The following is a 26,420-nucleotide window of genomic DNA, read 5'->3' as shown; positions in this document are numbered from 1 at the left end:
GCTAAAATCATTCATTTCAATAATGAAAATTATAGCTACGACGTTTTTTATGTAAAAAGGTGCTTTTCTTTTGGTTCGAAACAGTTAACGGTTTTCAAGATATTTGCGTTTAAACGTTCCGGTGCATCAATTTTAGCATTAGCAAAATTAGGAGATTTTATGTAAAATTTCTTTACATTTTATCATTTCACTGATACTGACACTGAAACAACGGCGAATGCAGATTCTGTGGGGAATATGGAGAAACACCAGAACACCTTATCACTGAGTGCGCCGAGACGACGACCATTCGTGCCATGAACTTTGGTACGGCTGATGTCAAGGATGGAGAGCTGGCCTCTATGGAGCCGTCTCAGATACTGGCTTTTGTTAAAGCCTTGAGACTGTATGATGAGTTATAACTGGTTATAGCTCAAGAAAGGGAAACACACAATAGATCTTTAAGGCCGCGGTGACTAACTCCCCGCCTAAACATTCTACATTCTACATCATTTCACTGATACTAAAATAGATGTATCGGAACCTTGAACGCAAATATCTTGAAAACCGTTCACTGTTTCGAACTAAACGAAGAGCACCTTTTTACATCAAAAGAAGTCGTAGCTTTAATTTTCATTTATTGAAACTACTGTATCTATAAGGATAAAAGAAGTACCACCGGTAGTACTCTCCACCCTAAGGGAAAGTACCTTTTCAGGTCTATTACAGAATAAGTATTCGCTATCGCCATTCACTTTGGATTTAAAATGTGTGAAAGAGTATCAAATTTCAAGAAAAAGGTCAAGAGAGATTCTTTCAGATTACCAATATTCTTAAAAAGAAACAAAATATATTATTTTTATTTAACTTTTCGAGGGCTGCAACTTCTTCAGGAAGCATTTTAGGGCATAATATGTTCATTAGACATGGTCATATGGACATTTTTATTTTATGGACATTTTTATTTTATTTTTATCTGTAGAACTACGCCCCAATAGATACATTATTTTTGGACACCTTCTATAGTTGATAATATTAATATATCCTATTTTAACCACATATTCTCAAGGACTTCCCACGTTGTTATCACTATTCTCTTTTGCTGAATATATTTCGAAAAATAAACTGCGGACAAGAAACAAATAAATCTCAGGCGAAGAGGGCCGCTAAAAATAAGGGAACATGGAAAAGGCGTGCGATTGTTAAAGGGCAGAAAAACGATTAATATCTGAAACACCATAAAAAACAGATACACGAAGTGGTCAGCTTTATCAAATTGGTCCGACGTTTTTATTTCTCTTTTTTTTTAAAGGATGTATGATTAGTTCCGATATAATATATTATCGAGGACTTGTTTATGGACAATAAATAAGTCAATGCTTCTTGTCCTTGTATTTAATTTATTACAGTCGGTAACTTTATAGAATATTTTCTTAATGCTGAATTTTATATATTTTTTATCTACGTCAGTGAGTTAAGAAGCTCTTAACTCATGCATTTTAAGTGAGATAAGAGTTTCTTAACTCACGCATTTTCATTACCGCACTCCTTTTTTAGATGACTGCCAAAGAGAAAAAAATATTTTGTGAAACATTTATTTTGCACTAAATACAAATAAACTGTTCTATTGATAATCATTATAACAACATGAAAACTTATTTATTATTAATGTAAATTGAATAGAAAGGCCAAAGAGACGAAGGCTTATAAGTAGCGGATAAATTGGAAAAATATGTTATGAGTCCAATTTTATTTCCATAGTTGTGTACTTTTTTTCGGTGCACCATTTTTCATACTTAGAGTATGTATATTCATACTTCTGTTACGATCTTGCTGGACGCAATGCAGAAATGGCTCTGAATGCCTCTTCTTCAATGTCAGAGGGAATACTTTCCGAATAGCTCATTTTTTACTAGTGACATCAATATTATTTACTGTCATATTGGCATTGCCATACATGGTGTTATTTGAATAAAAGTATTAAGGTAATTGATTTTTAGGATAGGTATATAGTTAATTTTTAAAAATCATTGTGTGTTTATATAGTTAGACGTAGATAAAATATTGTACAATACACGCGAGTTAACTCCATTAAGATACGCGTGTGAAACGAGTGCGTAGCACGAGTTGTGTAACCAAGCAATATGCTCTTAACTCGCTTGTATCGCAAATATCTATTATAGTACTGGTCAATAATACATTACATATATACACATATGTCCAAAATTATTGCATATCGATAAATCTTCGGAAAGCACCAATGTATTTTTAGAATTAAATATTCAGTGGGTAGGGGTATTGTTCACATGTACAAATGGTGTTTCTAGCGACTGGAAAACCTGGAAAATGCTCAACCGCATCAGAAATGGGGTGGCCTCATTAAAATCCAATCTGATCAAATGGGGTTTGCTGGACAGAACAGACGACAAATACAACTGCGGCGCCTTTCAGGATATGGAACATATCCTTCAATGTTCTGCTTGCCCCCACATATGTACCCTCGATGATCTATGGCTGGCAAAACGGGAAGCATTGGACGTAGCCTATTACTGGGCTAACAAACTATAATCTGGATACGACAAAGTAAAAGTAAGTAAGGTCATATGTTTTGCATAAACTTTAACAAAGAAAGAACGATAAAGAATGTTAATTTATTTTTTATTGACCGACTGATATTTTCATCCCAATCAGTCATTAAGGACACACAGCTTTGAATGACGGCCGTGACGGACGTGATGCGCGAGCTAGGGAGAGGAAAAGTGATAGCGGCAGTGGTACCACCGCTACCCCGTTCCCCGTTCCGGGTAGATAATTATGTAAAACAAAACACTTTGTAAAACAATATAACCTCACTATCTCGTGATAATCTACCACGATGAAAAATAAGCGTGTGACAACAATGGGTAACGATATGTGCCATACACGGCCAAGAAAATCACTATAATAAAATTGATACTGTGTTACGGGATTTATATTCTCATAGATTTCTTTTCTAATTTTATTTATTTTGGGCTTAATATTGTAATTTTAGAAATAGTTCTTGAATTTAGTTTATTGTTTTATCAAACCTGGAACATTCGCCATTTCTTTAAAATCTAAAAACAAATCGGTAAATAATATAATTTCTAGGCTAAAATATGTTTATTTACTGTTGCCTTACACTTTTTCTTTTAACAACGTAAAGAAGGATCTAATTTCACTGTAAATTTCTCTGTCTCGTACTGCTTTATAGTTCAACGAGGATATTCGTTTAATTTAATAAAATTACTGTAAATTACTATAAATAATGAATTGTTTGTAATTGAACTGTAATTTCTGTATTATTAATCCGGTAGATGATGGAGATATACAATTGTGATTGATTAACATTTTATTTTAAAATGAAACTTTTGTTAACAACATTCTGAGAATTAGAATAATAAATTGAATAACAAGACAAGTGACATCTGTATAAAAAAGACAGCAATTATGCTAAATAAATACATATTTCTATGAGTTTATTGGTTGCCTAACGATTAACATTAATTCAAAAATAAATCCCCAAGATAAATAATGAAGAAAACATTTAAACAAAAACAGACCACAGACCACACAAAACAAATTGTTGGATAGTACAAGTTAGTAAGAGAGTAGATATATACTCTGTTTTTTTTTTCTCAGGTAAGATTTCGACAGACGATGACAGAAGAAAAGCAGATGACGTCCCATACCAATCTATTTATTTTACTAAAAAAAGTTTCTAATAATTTTTAAGTTAACTATGGATGGGTTCAAATATAAATTCGTCATGCATCGTCACTTGTTGTTTTTAACCAGTCTTATTGGTTTATTTCAAAAATGACAGATCGTATTTGAATTTTATTGGTTTGACGGAACGATGAACGACAAACGGACGCCGATGCGTATGAACTCGCCTTTAGATTTTTGACGTTTGTCAAAGTCTTGCGAAATTATAGGTTATAATTTTGTAAACAACTTTTGTCAAATACCCTGCGTTTTGGAAGATGATGCATTTTGATTCGTGTTATTACATGTGTTTTGTGTCTTTTGAAGTCAAGTGGAGGAAAAATCGAGTGAAAATTAACTGTAGAACCCAGAGCACAGTTTATGGTTAATACTCGCTGCCCGGCAGAAAGTCTTATACACCAAAAAATTATCATTAATAAAGTTCGTATAGTGATCCACGGATCTGTAGCTACGGGGGTATCGGCAGGGGAACGCAGTTGTAAATAAGACACGCCCAATTTCATTCATAAAATAGGCATGGGCGTGCGGTGTTTTATGAAAATAATGTGTATCATAAATATAAATTCTGATTAATATTTTTTTTCAAAAATGTTTTCTTGTTTGAATCGTTACTGTTGAGTTAGCAGATAAACACTAAAAGCTTTTTATTAAAAGCTCCCTTAAATATTTTGAATAATTTTATTATTATGTGTTGTTAATATAATAGAAGAAATAATTACAGCTGGGGGTTGGAACCTTTGGTATTACACAGCAAAATAAAACACTAAATCAGCACAATACACCAAAACACTTTTTATTTTTACACTGGGCGCACGTTTCGCTAACCATGTTAACATCATCAGCAGATGATCAAGACTGAGAATGTTGAGGTATATTTAATTATATATCTATATAAAGATAATAATCTATATAATCTCTATATAACTATATTTTTTTCTACAATACATAATTTTAGATATAACTATTTCCAGCAAAAAAAAAAAAATCTTGAAAATAGTTAACTTTGGAAGCGCAAATAAAACATAATTTTACTCACCAGTAGATCCAATATTGCCTATTACACCAGATATGGTATCACTCCGCCAGCACTTTTTAAAGGTTAGGTCATTGTCTACCCATGTTTCATCCAAATAGATAATACTTGGCGATATTTTCGAATTTCGCGTATATATTTATATCTCTCTCTGCAATATAATGAGCCGCTCCATTAATATTTATCTGTTATTTTAACATTTACGCCAAAAAAATCCATTTGATTTTAATAACCCCCTAAGCGTGTCCCTGCCAAAGGAAAATTCGATTCTTCCTACAATTTTTGCAAAAGCTTTCTAATTGTGGGGACGACTTTGAATTCGAGATAAAATCTATTTATCAAATTCCTGACCACTTGGAAATCAAAGTCGTCGAGCTCACGTAGCCGTTTCTTTCCAGGGCTGGATATCATTTTATCGGGGTTAGTTTCCAGTCTTTTTTATCTTCTGTGTGAATATTTTTATTGCCGATACGAACTCCGGTATAAAGAGATATCCGCTCAAGTTTACGTTTAAGCGGCAACTTAAGCGAACTCTCTGTAGCTTCTTCGTCGCAAACCCTGTTATGAACACAAGGAAATAAACCAAATGTTAGTTTAGCTAAAATATGTTAGTTTAGCTAAAATATTTAGGTAAAATGTGGGTGCTTTTCATTTTAGCCAATATTTAATTTTAGTATTCTAATAATTACATTATTATTATTCTACTTACCTATATAAATTAGCTATTATTTCTCTTGTCCTGGCTATGTAGCATCTTACCCTTAACAAATTTATTCATTTTAAAACACAAATATACGATCAAACTTAATATTAATAATTAAAAACTACGAACGAAAAACATTATAACAATATAACAAAACAATAAAACACATTTTAACTATTAAATATACGAAAAATATAGGAATAAAGTTTAGGATAACCGGTATAAAATAATGAGAGAAAGTAATAATGATCAAAACAATGACACCGCCACTGGATATTTCAATAGTATTCAATATTTCTACTCTTTTCAGAAGTAACCGTGAAGTTGGGGATAAGGCTAGCGAATAGGAAAGGCGTAAAAGCCATGGCAACCGCGTAGTAACAAATCCTGTGACGTACTCTCGCCAATCATGTTCGATGAATAGGCGGCCATGCGCGGCGATGCCGGTTTGCCAATGATATCGTTGAAAAATCTTCAACTTTCATAACAAGCAGATTATACAGAATGAAAGAAATAAGTTATTAAATAAAACATATCGAACAATATGAACTACGTTAAAATTCCTCAGTAATATACGTCAGAATATATGCTAAACACATTATATATAATAAAAATATATTAAATTTATAGTTCATGTCTGGTAATTTTGCAATTTTATAGATAAACGTGGCAATATCGATTTTTTTTTCTCGCATTCCTTCCGTAGCTTCAGATCCGCTGGTCAAACAGTTACCATCTCGTCGTAGATAAGTGCATCTCGAATATGGTAGACTGTGCATATTTAGCCGAGCTATAAGGCCGTCGACGAGCCGTCGATCCAAAACCGAAAGTTCAAAATTTCTAAGTATATTCTGATTATGATATTGTCGCGCCATCTAGTATTCTATTTGTGCAATTTTAGCTCTTTCATTTCGAGTATTTTTCTGTTGCGTAGCTAGATATTCTGTGCTTTAAGGTATAAAATTTGGTAAGTGTTATTATTTAATTAATTAAAAATTAATTTAAATAATAAAAAAAATTGTTATATTTGTGTTGTTTTATTTATTCCTGTGGAATATTACAAATTTGTATACATAAGTTATATTGATAAGTAAGTAAGTAAGAAATAGTTCTTTTTTGTCTTTTTTTGGTATGTGGTATCTTGTTCTTGTTTGTTTTGTATTAACACATACCTTTTTTTTTATTAAATAAAATAACTCGATTACATTTTTTTCAGTTTTATACAGTTTTTCCACAATATTTTGAAGTAATCACTTGTCAGTCCAATTTTAAATATATTAATTTCCTGATATGCGTTGCAGTTGTGCCAACTTATTTCTTTGTAAAATAAAATTAACTACTTTGAAATTAACATGACAGACACATCTATCACTGTCAAGGATCTTCTCGTTGGATAGACTATAGTAGTACTTTGGTTTAATGGTCACAGCTGCCAAGACTATCTGGCCGGGTGATTAGGAATTATAGTTTTTTAATAAAAATTAAAAAAAAACATTATAAAATTATAAATCTCGAATAGTATACAGTTTTATATTAACTCTAATTTTATTGAAGTTTATAAAAAGCAATAATTATAAAAAAATATATATAATTCGAGATATAATTCAAATCCCTCAATTTAATAGCTGTTAGTAAGAAGTTTCACTTCAAATATGCGCACATAGGACACACACAATTTTTTGGAGCAAAAAATGACGAAAATGTATAGTTTTTCTCACAGAAGTTTTATACAGGTACTCTCAAAAAGTTATTACTCTTCAGAACGGTTAAAACACATGTAGGTGGCGCCTCCTACAAGTAGGAGTCATAGTGACATCGAAATCAAATTTTCTCATGTCAAGGAACACCCAGATACGAGTTGTTAGCCAAATATCGATTATACTTGCAAAAAACCGAAATAAAAATGAAACTTCTACACTATGTATATCCGAAACGCCATTTTAGGACATACATTTACAGGAAATTTTTTACTTTTTTTATCTGCAGAATATGCTGCCGAAGTATCCCGAATACAATTTGGGCTACCCTGTAATTCTTGAGCAAGTTAGGCACTATAAGATAAAATTAACGTTTCAGTTAGAGTAATTAACTTGGCCTAATTAAGTTACGGCTGGGTATTGAAAAGAAACGTGTGCTTAGTTACTATATATTAAGCGTTATTCTGTGAACGAGAATTTAATTTAGAGGAAATATAAAATTATAAACGGAGCGGGTCTAATCAAAGTACCACACATCCCTTTGTGTATACAAACTAATAACTTTTAACGTTGAAATTTTACAATGAACAAAGAATCTCTTCGACTAATTATAATCTTCATTAGAGCTTCATTATTGGAAATATTCGGAGAGAGGAAAAATATAAGGACGTTGTATTTGTTTGGGCCTGTATAAAAGCGAGTAGTAATAATATTTTGAAAACATTGTAGGTACAATGTATTTATCTAAAGTTATTGATTTTGTAAATGAAACTTGTAAATAAAATTAGAATAATTTCTGTCAAAGGATAGAAAAGAAAGGATAGAATAAGAGAACTAACTGTAAAAATTATATTTTGTAAAAATTTAAACTAATACTTAAACAGCGTACACACTATGTAAAGTAAGTAAATATTTCAGTTAACGTCTCCTTTTTGCTGCCAGAGCTAATCTGGACGGTGCCAACTTTGTTTACGCGGAATCCGAACCGCGGTCCTCGGCCATATCATGGTCAATGGCCTACTGACTCAGTCTATCAATAGATTTTACACTTTTCCCTTGAACAACAGCACAATACAGAGTTTCGAACCGGTCACCCGTCCATCCACCAGTATTGCCTTACGTCGCTTAACTTCGGTGTTCTAATGGGAACCGGTATTTCAACGTAGCTAGGCCGTTGCTTTTCGTCCACACTGTACACACGAAACAAATCAAGGTCGCATTTCCTCGCTCAACTTTTAACGCATTTCCATTTATTTCCAGTTGTATTCACCCACTTCGCCTTGCCTCGACCTGCTTTCGATTCTTAAAAGCGCCTGAAAAATACTCGTGAGGAGGGCGAGGTTTTTTTTTGGCGTTTTTTGTTGCTTCGTTGAATTTTGTCTTGTTTTGAGCTATTTCCAAAACCTGGCGGTATCTGTACCGGAGGCAAAGTTTTTTTTTCATAAATGTCAGTGAAATAAGTGAACCTATACCTTTCTAAAATAGCTGTTGTTACGATGATATTTCTTTAATTACATCTCGTTTTATATTATATTGATATATATTCCACAGAATTAATATTTGAACACGCGTTTATTATATGTATAGTAGATATTTAGGAACAAAACTTTTCACTTAAACTGCAGGAATATACTGCAGAAATTTTACTATAATGAATTAGTATATAAAATTGTATATGATATTTTATTGAAAGATTGTTTACGGCCGTAATTGATTAATATAACAGTAGTATTGCTTGATGAGAAATACTGGTAACATTATCAATATATGCGCTTGTGAAAATTATTAATTGACCCGATGTCAACAAAAGGATGGTCCACGCACATAATTTCGTGGGCGTACAGCGAAAATCCACTAAGTCACATTTTTGGTTGAATTGGATTAAACACACCACTATGTTCAGTTTTTCACGGTCTTTAACATGAAAAACCCATTAGTCCAATTTCATATTATAAGGATGCTGAAATTGGACTAAATGGGTTTTTCATGTTAAAGACCGTGAAAAACTGGACATAGTGATGTGTTTAATCCAATTCAACCAAAAATGTGACTTAGTGGATTTTCGCTGTACGCCCACGATTTAAAAGCAATGTTCTTTTATTGTTCTTAAGAAAAATATGCAAACGATACTTTAATTAGCAACCAGGATGGTTTGATATAAATCCATTCAACTAGTATTTATTATGCAGGGATTTAGACAATTAAAACTAGAAAATTAAAACCAAATTCGTAAATTAAACTTTGCTACAGACTACACTATATATGTTACTGCAACCATAACCAGAAATGATAAATAACTAGGCGATTTCTTAAATAATTTTGAGTGTATTTTGTTCATGAGACGCAATACCGTAAATTATAAGCCGATAAATGGTAGTGCACTAGTTAGGTCACGGTTTTATATGTTTTTTACTATTAGTAACTTAGTAATACGAGTATTGTAATTAATAATATTAGACAATCATTAAAACTAAATATTCTTGTGTAACCTTCGAGGAATAGCCAATTTCATTTACCATCGGTAACTGTTTTTATATCAGTTTTTCTATGTTTACTTATTTTTCTGAAGCCAAAACAACGTTTGACCTTGATTGCCTCGTGCTATTTCACAAAATAGCACCACGGCATATAAAATCACACGGCAGGCCAACTCGCTTTGGCGGGAACGCTACGCGCATATCCATTATGGGTGCTACGCGCATATCCATTATGCACGCCGCCATTATGGGTGCCAGCAACAGAAATGAACCAGTGTCGTAGTCAGTCGTAGTTTTTGTCATCGACAACAAACAGTTACGGCAGCTTTGAGTCAGTAGCGTGCGGCTTAATTTATTTCATTCTTTTCTTGAGTGATGATATATTTTGTTTTTTTTAGTTTTATTTTTGTTTATTGTGTGATATATTTGGTTTTTGTAGTTTAGTAGTACAATGGAAGTCCGAAATTCTTTTAGTTTTAATACTCAGTCATTGTCTACGGCATTCAAAGTAATTTTTATTATTAGGTATCCTGCAAAATGACAAACAAGATTAATTTCTAAATTACTGTTTTTCTGATTATCCGTATCTATTTTTAATTTTTATGGATAGCTCATGACAATTCAGAGAGAAAAGAAAAGAGGTCTCGTTTTTTTATAAGGTCAGCCGTTTTTAATAAGATGTTTGCCAGATTATTTTGGCAATTTTCAGTACCCGTATGTAATATTCGGACGCAAAGTTTTTTAAATGTTCTTCTAAACTGGATGAATTTATCCTGGATGGGAATAATGATAGGTTTACAAGATATTGGAATTACAAGCATTACAGGAATTACAAGATAAAGTTGTACCAGATTTTTATGGTGGCAACTGGTCACTCAAATCTCGTGACAAGCTTTTATATAATATAAAATTGTGTAATGACATAATAAAAGTTTTAAAGAAAAAGTTTATTTTTTCTTTTTAATGTATTTAAATAAAAGCTTGTTTTTAAAAAGTTTTTTTTCTTAAATTTATTTTAAGTTATGCTGGTTTCTCAGTGCCACACACTTAAACTCAATTCTTTTTCTTAAATAACTACCTATGGGCATCCTAATAATATGTGTATCGATTTTCATAAAAAAAGGAAAACTTAAAAAACGATAGCTGTCAAATTTGACAGTTCAAATGTGAGACAAATAAAATGAAAACCGACTATGGGGTAGGGAGCATCCAATATATCGATTTTTATCAAAATCGGACAACTTTAAGATTTTTTTGACAGCTGTCAAATTTGACAGCTCAATTGTTTTTCTTTCCTTTTAGCCCATGGCCATCCTATATATCGATTTTTATCAAAATCGGACAACTTTGAAATTTTTTTGACAGCTGTCAAATTTGACGGCTCCAATTTTTTTTGACGGCTTGGCTTTTAAAAATATAGTCAAACATTTATATATAAATTCATCAGTTACTTTTCTTCCTTTAGCTGATTTGTTAATTTGTGCAATTTGAATATTAACAAAATTTGCTATGTCCATTGATGGACATAATTTGTACGTAGCCTCTTTAGATTGTTCAATAGATAATTTATTGAGTATTTCTTTAATTCTTGTTTGTAACTCCTGGCATGTTTTTTAATTTTAATTGTTTATTCTGTAAAATTAAATGTTTAATTGATTTTTTCATTTTTACTTTTTGAGGAGTATGCGCGGTTAACGATTCATTTGTTTAGATAAAAGTATTGTGTAAATAAAATTCAGTTTCAGCCTGTCTATCAATAGTTTATTTTCTGGGAAATTTTTTGATACGTTTTAATCCGGTCCTGACTCGGCACCCATAATGGTGTTTTCAAGGTCAAATTTTATCGAAATTTTAAACAATGGGATCTGGGCAGAGTTAGCCTGCCGTGTGATTTATATGCCGTGATAGCACGATAAATATAAGCCCGTTGATCGAAACCCACCGTGATTCGTTGTTTGTTTTTTATTGTTAACCTAGATTACAACTACTATTTTCAGAAATGTTCTGCGAAATGTTTGAAAGAATGTTGAAAGCGCTAGAGTAATATCGCCTTCTGATTACTGTCTGCCGCTGATTTAGCCACGATCTTTCTGTCAGCTTTTACATACGGCTTTTAAAATAAATAGATATGGCATTCCACCAATCGACATGCATGTATGCTATAATTAGTTTTTCAAAATTTCATCCCTCTTTCGCGCTGTCTGCCGGCGGCGAGAAAAATGTCTGCCAACAATTTTCCACGTTTCTTAATAGTAAATAAAAGCTATTTTTGCAATTATAACTCGTGTACTTTATAATATTTTTAGTGTCAAAATTTCACCCTTTCGATTGGCCGCCCCCGCTTTAAGCCCCGGGATCGCGCTGGCAGACATGACTATTTCATAATGGCTACACAAAAGGATACTTCACAAGAAAAATTAGCCATGTAACGATGATAAGGTTTTTTTATGTCGCCAGCTCTTAGACTATAAGGCCAAAGCTCCCAGCTTCAACAAAGTTCCTTGTCAACAGAACGTCTGTCAAATTCGGACCGTTTCATATTTAGTTCAAAACTTTTAAGACAAAAAGTTCTTTTGCTCTTGCCGCCTTGGATCTTTTCCAGTAATCTATCTCAAACAAATATAAATTAAAGTTCATAAGTAATACATTTAAAAATAACTTCGTTTATTGTAAATTTTTAACGTTATAAGTTCATTTTTAGGTGTACTAAGATTAAAGTAATGGCGAGGCATTGTTCAGTATTGGTTTTATTGAAAATGTGAATGGACACTGCTTTCAAAGCAATTTCTAGTATATTTATTGAGAAAGTCGGAAAATGGGTATAACATAAAATTAACATTTAATTAAGTTACGACTCGCTATAGAGAAAAGGCGAGTGCTTATTGGAAGTATATTACGAATTAATATCTTAACAAAAAGTTGATTTTAAAGAAAATATATACCGGGTAATTATATCGCAATATTGGCTTAACCTTTCGGAGGTAACGCTTTATTTGCTACATGAAAAGTTGCTCGCGGACTGTCAGTCCGCATGCTAAATTCAAGAGGTCTTAAGCGTTGCTAGTGGTTTAAAGACATAAAATAATATGATAATCAAAATGACAATAATTATTTATTGACTTGCTTCATTACAAATAGCAAACATAAATATAAAATATATAACATAAAACGCGCAAAAAAAAAAACAAATTAATAAATATTAATCAAAAACAAAAATAATTAATAATAATAAAAAAATCAATCCGTATAACAGTTTACAGTTGAGGGTTTGGTTTGGCTGTTATACGGATTGATTTTTTCATTATTATTAATTATTTTTGTTTTTGACTAATATTTATTAATTTGTTTTTTTTGCGCCCGTTTTATGTTATATATTTTATATTTATGTTTGCTATTTGTAATGAAGCAAGTCAATAAATAATTATTGTCATTTTGATTATCATATTATTTTATGTCTTTACACCACTAGCAACGCTTAAGACCTCTTGAATTTAGCATGCGGACTGACAGTCCGCGAGCAACTTTTCATGTAGCAAATAAAGCGTGACCTCCGAAAGGTTAAGCCAATATTGCGATATAATTACCCGGTATATATTTTCTTTAAAATCAACTTTTTGTTAAGATATTAATTCGTAATATACTTCCAATAAGCACTAGCCTTTTCTCTATAGCGAGTCGTAACTTAATTAAATGTTAATTTTATTTTATACCCATTTTCCGACTTTCTCAATAAATATACTAGAAATTGCTTTGAAAGCAGTGTCCATTCACATTTTCAATAAAACCAATACTGAACAATGCCTCGCCATTACTTTAATCTTAGTACACCTAAAAATGAACTTATAACGTTAAAAATTTACAATAAACGAAGTTATTTTTAAATGTATTACTTATGAACTTTAATTTATATTTGTTTGAGATAGATTACTGGAAAAGATCCAAGGCGGCAAGAGCAAAAGAACTTTTTGTCTTAAAAGTTTTGAACTAAATATGAAACGGTCCGAATTTGACAGACGTTCTGTTGACAAGGAACTCTGTTGAGGCTGGGAGCTTTGGCCTTATAGTCTAAAATTTATGTTTTTCAAAAATTTCTAACATATGAAAATTATGCAAACTTTCAGACTTTAAATGTTTGGTAGCTATTAGTAGCGTAGATAAATAAAAAAAAATTGTTTAAAATCAGTTTTATGAAGACAAACAAAGCTGCTTATAAAGTAATTTTGTAGAATTTTGGCTTAGTGGGTCTTAACTTTATAAATAAATCAAGTCAAACTATGAATTTTGTTATTATAAAATGTATAAAATACAACGCATTCGAGATTCGGACAGTGCTATTCTTGGTTGGAAACTTTTATAATTTTTTTTAATTTGCTTCCTTGAAAATTTTCAAACAATCAAGCTCCAACAAAGATTACAATTAATTTATAAGATACTTCGTCTATTGTAAATTTTCAACGTTAAAAGTTCTTTGTTTAGATAGATTAAGATTAAAGTAATGGCGGGGCTTTGTTCAGTATTAGTTTTATTGAAAATACGAACGGGTATTACTTTCAAAGTAAAGTAATTTCCAATATATTTCTTGAGAAAGTTGAAAAGTAGGTACACGATAAAATTACCGTTTCACTTAGAGTAATTAACTTGGCTTAATTAAGTTGGTATGGGCTATTGAGTAGAAATGAGATGTTATTCACAATATATTAGTTAGCCTTAAGTCTTGAATGAAAATTTTATTTAGAGCAAATATAAAAAAAAACATGAATATGATATGTATATTACTGGGTTAATCGGCAGGTTTCGTATTATGTCAATTATTTGATGACATATAATTTAAAACAATAACCATACATTTTACGTACATATGTATAATTTTTTGACAGTTTAGAAAATTTACTATTATCTCTAAAAGACAAAAGTTTGACAGTTTATTTTTGTTGTTTATAGAATGAATTTACTAGAATATTCTAGAAAGAATGATAAAAATCAAATTATACAATTATAAAAATTTTGGTTTGATTTACTTAGAAGACACTCTTTCAAACCGAAGATATTATCAAAATTATAATAAATACAAAAAAATAAGCCGTTAATTACCTTATTTTTACAACACGGGTACAGTAGCCCTCTTGATTATGAACATTCTTACAAAAAATAAAATAGAACTGATTAGTTTATTCTAAAATCGACAATATACCAGAATACCATAACACTAGATCTATTAATATCTAATAATTAAGATATCAATGAGAGTTAATATGAAACGACGCCTCAGTTATGTAATAGCATAAACGTCAAAGTGTTATTAGATCAACATTTTGATCATCTTAGCAGCGTTTTTTTCTACTGAAAAAAGGCATTTTTAGAAAAGCAATCAAAATAAAAAAAACTGCTGAGACTGCTAAAATGTTGATAATATAATAATATTTTGATGTTTAAACTATCCCTCTAAAAGCAATTTTTTTCCAAAGCCTACCATGAATTCATAGAGGTGTCGTTTCTTGTCCACAGTTATTGATATTTTAATTATTAGATATTAATACACCTAGTATTATGGTATTCTGGTTTATTGTCGATTTTTTGAATAAAATAATATTTTTTATCTTATTTTTTATTAAAATGGTCATAATAAAGAGGGCTAGAGATGCCGTGTTAGAAAAATAAGATAATTAAGGGCTGATATTTTCGTATATATTTATTATAATTTTGCTAATAACTTTGGTTTGTAAAAAGATGTCCAGATGCGGTTTTTGCTGACTTGTTAAGCTTTTATTACTCTTTAGTATCAGCTAAAATTACATATACTATAGCATTAAATTTTTTAAATAAACGCGCTATGTTTGTTAAATTGTAATACAGCGCCCCCTAGCGTCTACATGCAAAATCTTATTATTATTGTTTATACGGTATAATATAGAGTAAGAAACGCTCTTTTAAATGAGCTCTCATTTGTTGAATTCCGACCCTCCAGTCTGGAGTTATTAACATTTAAATAAAAACAGATCTAACCTTTCCCCACCTAGTGATGGGCAAAACTGTTATTTTTAGATAACAGTTGAAACTGTTATAGTTATTTATAAAAAACAGCTTACAATATCAGGTTTCTTTATTTTACTGCTAAATATCTGAAAGAGTATGAGACGGTCACCGCCAGGCGTATTAACGCAGTTGGAAGTTGCAAAAATGACGTGCTCGGTGGTAGTATTTCCAGGGTGTCAAAACATTTCTAAATATCGATTGTTATCTAAAATACCCCTCTAAAAACGGTGGTTATTTACAAATACGCGCTGTTTACAAATTGCGATATAAAAAAACCAAAATTCCGCCACTCGTCTATACCTACACATTGCGATCTACCTACGCCCTTGCCCCTCGATCCGCGTAGATCCTGAATTGTCTAGCAGTGTACAGGGTGCATCTCACTCGACGGGCGAGAAGCTCTTAGTTATGATTTTACCATTTGCGGTCAAAAAATAGCAATATAAGAAAATGTGTAGTATATTCTTGATAAGTAAACCAACTACACACTAGAGTTCGAATTAATTTCACACTTAAACTAGCGTGTACCCGCGACTTCGTTTGCGTCGAATTAATAATTTCTAATGGTGATGATAAAGCAAAACAAGAATTTCCATTGACATACAAACTGGATAAAATTTTCTCACATTTGCCAAAAATAAGCTTTCTAACGTCGAGCAGTTTAAGCAGAATCGTGGTTAATCAATTACTCAACTTTTTGGAACACCCTGTATGATTTTTTAAAAAATTTCAAAATATGTAAAAAAACAAAATAAATTATGCGTGTCCAGACGTTTTCCCGAAAGACTAACTGTTTTTTAAATAACAAATATTGTAATATTTGAGGGGCGTTTTCACCCTGTTGGAATTTGAGATTCGAGAAACCCCTCCTTATCGAACCTCAACCCCACAGTCAATCCGTTTGCAAAAAAATCAGCTTTAAACGTCCAGCAGTTTAAGCAGAATAGTGATTACTCAATGGTCATATTTTATGAAACACGCTGTATATATTTTTAAAAAATATTAATATATGTAAAACAACATAATAAAATATACGTGTTTTAAGAGTTTTTCCGAAAAACTCACCGGTTTTTAAATAAAAAATATTCTAATATTTCAGAGTAGTTTCACCCACTTAGAATTCGAGTTTCGAAAAATCCCTTCTTATCGAACCTCTACACACTAAAGTCAATCCGTTTTCCAAAAATCAGCTTTTTACGTCAAGGGCTTTAAGCAGGATCTTGATTAATCAATGACCAGATTCTTCAAAACACCCTGTTTAAAAGAAACACCGTCAAAACACCATTTTTAAAAAATCTTAAAATATTATTCTGAAAATTTTTCAGAATAAATAAATACCTAAATATTGAAACTTATAAAGTCAGTACTGAAACATACAGCGCCATAATATCTCGACCTCCGTCCGTTATGCATATAACAGGTTGAAACAGAATGTATCTAAAACAACTGATGGCGTTATTCCCCAACCTGTTTCGAACCTCCATCGACAATCGACCGATGCAGCAGCGTTCCTTTCCCACACTGATTATCTCGACCGCCGCCCTGTTATGCTCGTAACAGGTTGAAAAACAACATATCTAAAATGACTGCTTCTCCAACCCGTTGCGAGCCTCCATCGACAATTGACCGATGCAGCATCTCCAACGCCAGGCGTTATGCCCGCAACTGTCTCAAAAAACCTGCTTCTTTTATATCCTATTATTTTTAAGCTGTTGTAAATACGACCATCGACGGTATCGACCGAAGCAGCTACGTTCGCCGTAGCGCATTCCCCACTCCGTTGTCCGTTGGGGATAGGGAGAACCACATCTGTCCTAATAGTCAAAATTCCTACCAGTTGTTCGGGTAGAGTCGTCCACCCGAACGCGTCCCGAACGTTAAAAACAACGTTGTCAGGTTGTCGCATTTTCAAGAAGCAATTAACAAAATTTTCTGTATCGGAAAAAGAGTGTAAGGTATTTATATTATGTAAATATAAAATAAAAATAGACTAGATACTTAATTAAGAGTTTATTGACATATTTAATAAATAATTACAAGGTTTTATCTAAATTATTTTTCTTGTGTATTTGGTTGCCTATGCCTAATTCTAAAATAGGTTATATTATGCATTGTTTTGTTTTTTATTCTCACAAATAAGAAATAAATGTTTTATAGTTTTTATTATAAAAAATCAATGATTATACATTTTATTTACACCCCTTACACTGTTTTGTGTACTACCAAGAGTATATTTCAGTGACCTCTTATGATAAATGGGCACAAATAGTTTTATTACTTAATGCTTAGATTAAAATATTTAATCTATGATTAAAATTTAATAATATATTTGTACATTAAATATAATAGACTAGAGGCCCAATTAAGAGTTTACTGACATAATTACTAAAGTTCATCTAAAGTTACAAGATTTTTTTATATGTATTTTTGGTTGCCTAGGACAGGCGAGGGCAGGCGTTTTATATACAACCAACATTGCATTATTTTACTCACAAATAAATGTTTTATGGTTTTATTATAAAACAAGGATTAATTTATTACACACTATACACCCCTTACACCTTCACAAAGATTCCAAGGGGAATATGTCGTGACCTCTTATATTAAAATGGACAAGGTTTATTAGTCAATGTTTTAGTTATCCATCAGCGTCTTTAATAAAAAACTAATGTATTCTATCTAGTGTATTTTTCATAGAAATGATCTGACATCGTAAAAAGCAAATTTTATCAAAAAATTTTTGATTATCTATATTGTTTAACTTGTAGTTTAACCTAACTTGCACATAATTTTTTAATTTAAAAGCAATAAATTGTTTTCTTGACAATATGGTGAACTTTTATATAACTAAATATAACTTAATTTTTTGTAATATTCGTTTTTTTAGCAATAGAGTAAAATTAATTAGGATACAATTTCTAATTTGAAAGATATATGAAATTTCATGAGTTTTTCCAATTAAATAAATATACAGGTTTTCTAAAAATATCTAATTTACTTATTATTTTGACATATCTACTAACATTAATTATTATAACATTAATTATAATAAAAATAAATTAAGAATGATTCAGAACCACGGATGTGTGTTCAGAACTGATTCCTTTCGGCCCAATTTAATTAGATATGTTATAAAACTTACAAATAAATGATTTTTTTTCAAACGCAACAAAAGTATTAATTTTGGCGACGTGATTGATAAAATTAAAGTAATTTTAATGCCTAGGCATAAAAATAAAGCACTTTTACGCATAAGCACAAAAGTACGAAAATATATTATTAAACTGATATAAAGTGTCAAAGTGTAAGTGTAACCATAGTTTCTCGATATAAGTACCGTATGATCGAATAAAAACGGCCTCAGCGATGGCTATGAAATGAAGATCGCTGTCATTTTATATGTAAATTTATATGGGAAATGTCATCGATTGTCATTTCATAGCCATCGCTGACGCCGTTTTTATTCGATCATACGGTATAATTAGTTACAAGGTATTACTTTTAAATCTTGTTATATTATTTGCAAAGTTTGAAATTGTTTAAAAAAATATTTGTGACGTTTGAAAAAAATAGCATGTCCTATTCGGAGTAAAAATGACGGTTTGTGCCTATGGCCTGTAATGAAATAAATTATTTTATAATATGAAAAATTGTTTACCTTTTTATTTTTTATAGATTATTGTCAAAAAAGTGATTGGGTGCAGTATTAGTAATAAGAATAATACACAATGGTCACAGTGGTCGGCTATGAAATAATGATTGCTGTCATTTTATATTTAAAATTATATGGGGAATGTCATCGATAATCATTAACAAGCTAACTGGACGCCGTTTTTTTTCGATCATACAGTACTATACAATTGAAAAAAAATTGCTGCTCTTCCAGCTGTTTTTTTTTTGATTTTACAGTATTTATATATATTTATATGTAATTTGTTTTAATCAACTTTACATATTACGGTTTTTATGAATTCCTTTGCTCACATATTTTGTTCTTATTATTTTACCGGTTTTGTCTCAAGGCACTCAGGCAAGAAATACCTAATTATTAATGTTAAATTATTATTAACTACTTTTAGGGGTCGTTACAGGTAGTCTTTGCTATACACAGAATAACTAATTAACTAGTTACTTTACTACGAATAAGCTCTCCATAGTCTTTACTTTCACTCTCATTAACATAATTGGAATAAAGTGAAAAAGAAATTTCTGTAAATTTCAGAATTTTCCCTTTTTATTATTTTCTTGACAATTTGGAGATCTTTTTTTATAAAGTACTTTTTTATAACTTTATACCGTAATTTTGTAATTTTAATAAATAAAATGTTTTTTAGCAATACAGAGTATTGCAACCACAGCTGCAACTTTAAGATAGATATTTTTTTCTGGTTATATTTGAAAAATTAATTCAGATCGATACATTTTTTTAGTTTGAAAAATATTTGAAATTCTATCAGCTTTTGCAATTTAAAATACAGGTTTTCTAAAAATACCTTAACTTATTATTTTGACATACTAACTTAAATCATTTTTGCTTTTAGGTATACTCGTTCTTTTTTAAAAATAAATTCATATTGATTCTCAGACTGATTAAAAATATTTTAATCTAGAAAGATAATAATACAAATAAATATACTTAAAAAAATATTTATTACATAGAATAGGTATACTAGAGTTGGCATTTCAGGCCTTGGGTGCCGATTTTTGTGTGTATGAAGAGTACGGTCAACACGCTTAGTAAAATAAGATGTGTACTATTTGTATTTGGCAGAATAAGTTGTGGATTTTGTTTCTGAAAACAATAAATTTATTATATTACGACTTTGCTGCACACATGTATGGATAATTTATTTACCTTTATGCTTTAATGTTCAGACTTTACTGTAGTTTACGCTGCATCATTCTAAATTGTTCCCGAAGGGTATCCTGAAGACTTTATACATTTGTCCTACGTCAGATATTTTTCTGTAATCTTATATCATTGTCCTGACAAGATCTTCTAAATAAAGTATTCGAAAATACCCATGTTCTGTCTAAGCAGGTTTTTTTATCCTAGAGCTTAATATTCAATAAATCTACAAAATAAATGAGTTAACGAGGTTATAAATAGAAAACAAAAATAAATGCCTTTATAGGATCAGTCCTCTTAAATGTGCTATGTGATACACGATTGATACGATTTTCATGTATATGAAGAGTATGGCCAATATGCTTATTACAATCAGATGTATTGAACTTGGTATTGAATGCATAGGAAATCATCAGATTAAGTGTGGTTATGTAATAAATATTTTATATTTTTCTATCTCCGACCAGATCACCATAGCGATTCACACCTACACGCGTAAACACCAACCTAAGGCTTGCCGATATGTCCTTGTGCTAGAAGTATAATATAAAGGTCTGTGGTCTAGGAAGGCTGACACTTATGTCTCATATAATCGAAAAAACGGCGTCCAGTTGGCTTGGAAATGACGATCCTTGACATTCCCTATATAATTTTACATATAAAAGACACCGATCTTCATTTCATAGCCATCACTGACGCCGTTTTTTTTTCGATCATATTGTACCTACCACATGGTACATACCTACCTATCTCATATATCATATGCCTTATGGTTTTAAAGATGATAAATTGTCTTTTGTATTATGCGTATAGCTGTAATTCAAAAGAAATACATTTCGTAAAATACCACAATGTTATAGTGAATAGATTCATAATAAAATACTTACTAGTTTGCTTTTCCAGTTTAACGGTACTTATTTATCAGTTTTTAATCAGTTTTCCTTTGAGTTTCAGATTTCTTAACCTTAAAATTTTCACTCTTTTAAACCATCTCATTTTTGCTCATATTTTTATAATTACTTATTATGCCTAATACATGCCCGTGCTGTTTCCTGAAGAATGAATTTTTGTAAGCTACATGTAGATCTTGCAATTAAAACAATATCACATACCTGGAACCTGAAAGGACATCATGTGGGAAAAATAATTAAGAACATTTTTTCTGCAAATCACGGCTAATCTATTTTCAGGAATTTGTGGATAGCTTAATATTTTCTAAAAACTGTTAATCGTTTTACAGCTTTTGTTTGAATACATATTATCTAGATACACACCTGAGATTTCAACCTATGTAGACGTATTCTTATATAAAAAACACATTATCAAAGGTAATCGTGTTGCTATCACTTTCATTTTGTTTATGCTTTATTTGTAAATATTTCCGGATTATTTTATATCAGGTTCTATTACATTATTCATAACATTATTCGTCAATGTTCATAAAAATTATAATTTTTAAACTTTTTCTGAGGTTAATCTTGTCAAATTCAAAAACAAAACAAGATTGAAAAGTATGCGACGTTGACAGATTTAATACGTTAGCCAGGACAAAATTCTTAAAATAGGAATTTTTAGGACTACCGAACATGCTCGAAGTGACGTTCGGATGGTAGGAATTTTGACTTGTAGTACGAATACCGCCACCTCGGCTACGTCCGTTGTCTCGCCTCCTGTATCGATGGTTGACGAAATAACATGTTTTCCATCAATACTAGTTGTTTTTTGGAATTGCTTCGAGCAGCACAGAATTTCGTGGTGATGCAGAGCGCCGACTTCGTTTTTCGTTTCACGAGAGGCCGATCTCTACGTGTCGTTATTTTATATCTGTTATTTTTTAGAAGTAGTAACGGTTGCGTTATGTTATTTATAAATAATTGTTATAAAATAACAGATAGTTAAATAACAACCCATCACTATCCCCACCACTTTATTTTAGCAGATAGGGGAAAATGGTTCTAACAAAAAAGATCCAAAATTAACTGAAGTTTATGAAACTATTATTTATATTACACCGTATCGGGGTAAAATTTTTTAAAAATTTACGCCCTCTAGCGGCCGTCCTACAAACTTGAAAATAATTTCCAGCAATTTCTCATGGTCTCATTAGTTATAAATATTTTTTTCCGCTAACTCTACGACTAATTCTTTCCGAGATACAGCCGAGAGCTATTCTTACTGGGACACCCTGTACAGTTACATTTTACACTGTTTTGTTATTTAGTTCCACAATTATAACCAGAAAATATTTAATTATTAAAAAAGTAAGTCCTAGAATGTTTTCAGTTATTGGAAATAAATTTTAAGAAAGTATATGTCAGAAACAATAAAGTAAAGTAAAGAAAATATAAGTATCTGGGAAACACAAAATAACAATACAGGGTGTCCCAGAAATAAGTGCAAGTATTTTAACTGGTAGTATAGTTTAACCCCAGAAATACGCCTATGAGGTTTTTTTTCGCGTAAACAATTTTTTTGAAAATTTGAAATTTTTTGAAAAATTTTTTGGATTTTTTTTTTAGTTTTTAGTTAAAAAACATAATTTCTTGATAATATGGTAACATAGGTATTTGATTAAATTTACAAGAAAGAAAATCCAGAAAAGATCCAATGGTTCTCAAAATTTTAGCAAAAAATCATTTTTTTTTGGAAATTTCCAAAGTAAACTCCGTTATTTTGGAGTTATTTGAAAAACGATAAAGAGAAAACATATTTCTTTTATCGAGATCTACCACCCCTTAAAATATTTGCACTTATTTTTGGGACATCCTGTATATTTTGCGTACACTTTGCAAAACTTGGATCTTTATATATCGTATAATTTATGTGGGAAAATTATGTCTATATTTGTACCTCAGAACCAAACCAATTTAAGTCACAAAACACAGTTTTGAGAAAAACGAATTTCATTTTTTTTTCGAAGTTACTTCCCAATTACTCTGTTATTTTTTAACCTATAATTGTCATATTTGATATATGAACAACTTATTTTGAACTTAAATGAAATGTAAAACAGTTTTTTAAATAAATTACCAATACAATTACAAATTACAAATACCAACATTTTTTTTGATTGACTAAACATAATTTGTATATTAGAAAAAAAAACATCTACAGGACTTACCTTGTATTAAGCTTAATTTATATTAAGTCACGATTTATGCCAAAATGAATAAAGCTAAATCATTTTAAGTCCAAAAAAATTATATTGCTGAAAAAAATAAGAAAACATTTAACAGGAAATTGTAGAACAGCTGTGTATGTTGCAATTTGGAACCAATTTACTATCTTTATTAAGTTTAAATATACTACCTTATAATAGTAAAACTGTCAATTAATGTAGTTGTATGGATTTGAAATAATTTTTTGATTTTATTTAAAAACTTCTTACTGTTATTTACAAACTCCTTTTTATACAAACTACCTAATACAAATTCGAGGTCTTTTTATTTTACCTCCGAATTTTTCCAGTGCTCTAGCTCTAACGAAGATTGTAATTCATCTAAAAGATTCTTCGTTCATTGTATATTTTCAACCTTAAAAGTTCTTTGTTTGGATATACAAAGGTTAAACTAATGGCGAGGCTTTGTTCGGTATTAGTTTTAGCGAAAATGGAGCGGGCACTGCTTGGCAAGCAATTTCCAATATATTTCTTGAGAAAGTTAGGAAGTATCAGATAAAATTAACGTTTCAATCAGAGTAATTACCTTGGTTTAATTAAGTCTGGCTAATGAGGAGAGGCGAATGCTTATTCATAGTGTATTAAACATTATAGGCTCTGACGGAAATTTGAGGAAATATAAACTTATACGGCCAGGAGCGCGTGCTGTTAGTGTATATCACAGACACGTGTTGACACTAATAATTATTATATTACAACAAATATTAAAAACAACACAGATATCAAATAAATTTATGCAGAATAAGAAAACTGTAAAATATTTAGCCGTCAGATATACACCTTTTACAGTTTTCTTTAATGTATGTATATCTTAATGTCTCGTTTATTTGTATTTAAAAATAGTTGGGTATTACTATATTGAAATCGGGCAAAATTACCTTTGGCGTTAGTTTGTGTTTTGAATTGGATAAAAAATTACAAAAAAATAACCTATTGTCGTCGGGTATCTGTATAATTTGACACATACAAAATTAATACACAAAAATTCTTTTATATTTATAAATGAGGTGTCAAGTTGGAAAACCCGTCATATTCCAAAAATGTTGTTTCGAGATAATACGTAAAAACTGTTTTAGCAAATGTTTGAAGCATTATTAAAAAAAAAGTTACCCATTAAGTGGAATCATTGTTTTGTATCTGGTTTTTCTAGAAATAAAAAAATATTTAATTTTTAAAGAGAAAAACACAAAAATAATTTGGATAAGGCAAGTTTCCTTGCTGTATGATGCATATTGAGGGGTTTGCTAAAATTAGGTAAGGATTTGAAATGGATAAGACGTCAGTACCAATATTATACTTGTGTTCAAGGCCTATGAAAAATCCGTAATTTGCAACAATAATGACAATAAAAAGCAAATACAATATGATACATAAAAGGCAATACAATGAAGAAGATTGCTGTCATTTTCTATGTAAAATTATATGGGTATGTAATCGATCGTCATTTTCAAGCCAACTGGACGCCGTTTTTTATTCGATCACACGGTATAAATGGATAAGACGGATTTTGGTGCAGTAGCGTATTTTGTAGTCAATTTTATATAGGAATATGCGACTTGTGCAGCATTTTGAGACTATGTTTATGTAGATTTTAGGACCTACTATTAATATATTTATGTCATTAGACTTAATTTTAAGCCATGGAAGGACAAAAGAATTATAAATGGACGAATAATTATTTTCTGAACAATCTATAGTCAAACAATGAAGTAGTAGTTCTAATGCTGTCAACACTTGTGTTGATCGTGTGGTTGATGTTAATATACAAGAAGTTTCTTAAAACTAGGAAAAAAAAATTGTAATAATTTATACCTTGCTGGCAACCGAAACCTTGGGTCGGCGTTTACATGTATATGAATCGTTATGGCAATCTAGTAAGTCGTAGGGAGCGAAAATACGAAATATTTATTACATAACCACTTAATCTGATGTTATATTTCATGCCCTTGGGAAAATACTTGCCTTCTGTCTTTATTCAGTACATCTTATTTTGCTAAGCGTACACACGAAAATGGGCACCCAAGACCAGAAATGCCAGCCCTAGTATTTGAGTATGACTATGTTATGTAAGTATGTATGTAAGTTATCTTCCCATTTCTATTTTTTTTCCTTGTGTCGAAATTGCTTTGCCTAATGGGTATACTTTCAATGTCGTGCATTTCACTTTCAACTGGTAGTTCTTCCTCATGTTCTTTTACGGCATGAGTATGAAGAACATCTGTTGCAACAATTACTGCTTTCGACCGTTCTGATGGCTCTTCGATATAGTAAGGAATATATGTTTCTATAAATTTGCAACGATGGATGGAAAATATTGCAAGCTCTTTTATTTTCTTTTTTTTTATAGATGGGAAATGCCTTTACGACGGGAGTGTGGGGATCTCCCTCATGCGAGAGGGTCTACCCACTCAAAACCCATCTGTGCTCTAAGCTCGCCAATCTCGGTACCGCAGAAGGTATTTTATTCAGATTAGAGACTTATCTATTCTTCTATGTTGTTATGGTCTTGTCTGTATCCAAATTTTGTATTTTTTGTCCTTGTCTTTTTCTTCATAATGTTTCTTTCTTTTTCTTTACGTGTCGTCTTTTTCGTGGAGGTTGGCGATCACATTGGCAAAATCTTCACGATTCCCGGCTTTCCTTATTAGTTCTTCAAAAGTTAGGTGAGTCCAGTTTCTGATGTTTCTCAACCAAGATAGTTTCTTCCTGCCGAGACCTCTCTTT

At 31.0% G+C, this 26,420-nt stretch overlaps 2 long non-coding RNA genes across 2 annotated transcripts; both read right to left on the bottom strand.

Moving 5' to 3' along the window:
* Window positions 1–20,300: 20,300 nt before the first annotated feature.
* Window positions 20,301–20,744, bottom strand: LOC115878940. The gene is made up of 2 exons (XR_004049642.1): window positions 20,525–20,744; window positions 20,301–20,461 (listed from the first exon to the last, which is right to left on the bottom strand). It is a non-coding gene; the product is annotated as an uncharacterized LOC115878940 (long non-coding RNA).
* Window positions 20,745–20,853: 109 nt separating this feature from the next.
* Window positions 20,854–21,990, bottom strand: LOC115878939. Its single transcript, XR_004049641.1, has 5 exons — window positions 21,793–21,990; window positions 21,631–21,733; window positions 21,406–21,570; window positions 21,265–21,331; window positions 20,854–21,051 (listed from the first exon to the last, which is right to left on the bottom strand). It is a non-coding gene; the product is annotated as an uncharacterized LOC115878939 (long non-coding RNA).
* Between the last annotated feature and the right edge of the window lie 4,430 nt (window positions 21,991–26,420).

The sequence above is a fragment of the Sitophilus oryzae genome, unplaced genomic scaffold (genome assembly GCF_002938485.1).
Source record: "Sitophilus oryzae breed Bouriz unplaced genomic scaffold, Soryzae_2.0 scaffold_1536_pilon_pilon, whole genome shotgun sequence".
Classification (NCBI taxonomy): domain Eukaryota; kingdom Metazoa; phylum Arthropoda; class Insecta; order Coleoptera; family Curculionidae; genus Sitophilus; species Sitophilus oryzae.
The sequence above is the reverse complement of the archived record's forward strand: the minus strand, read 5'-3'. Positions and strand labels throughout refer to the sequence as shown.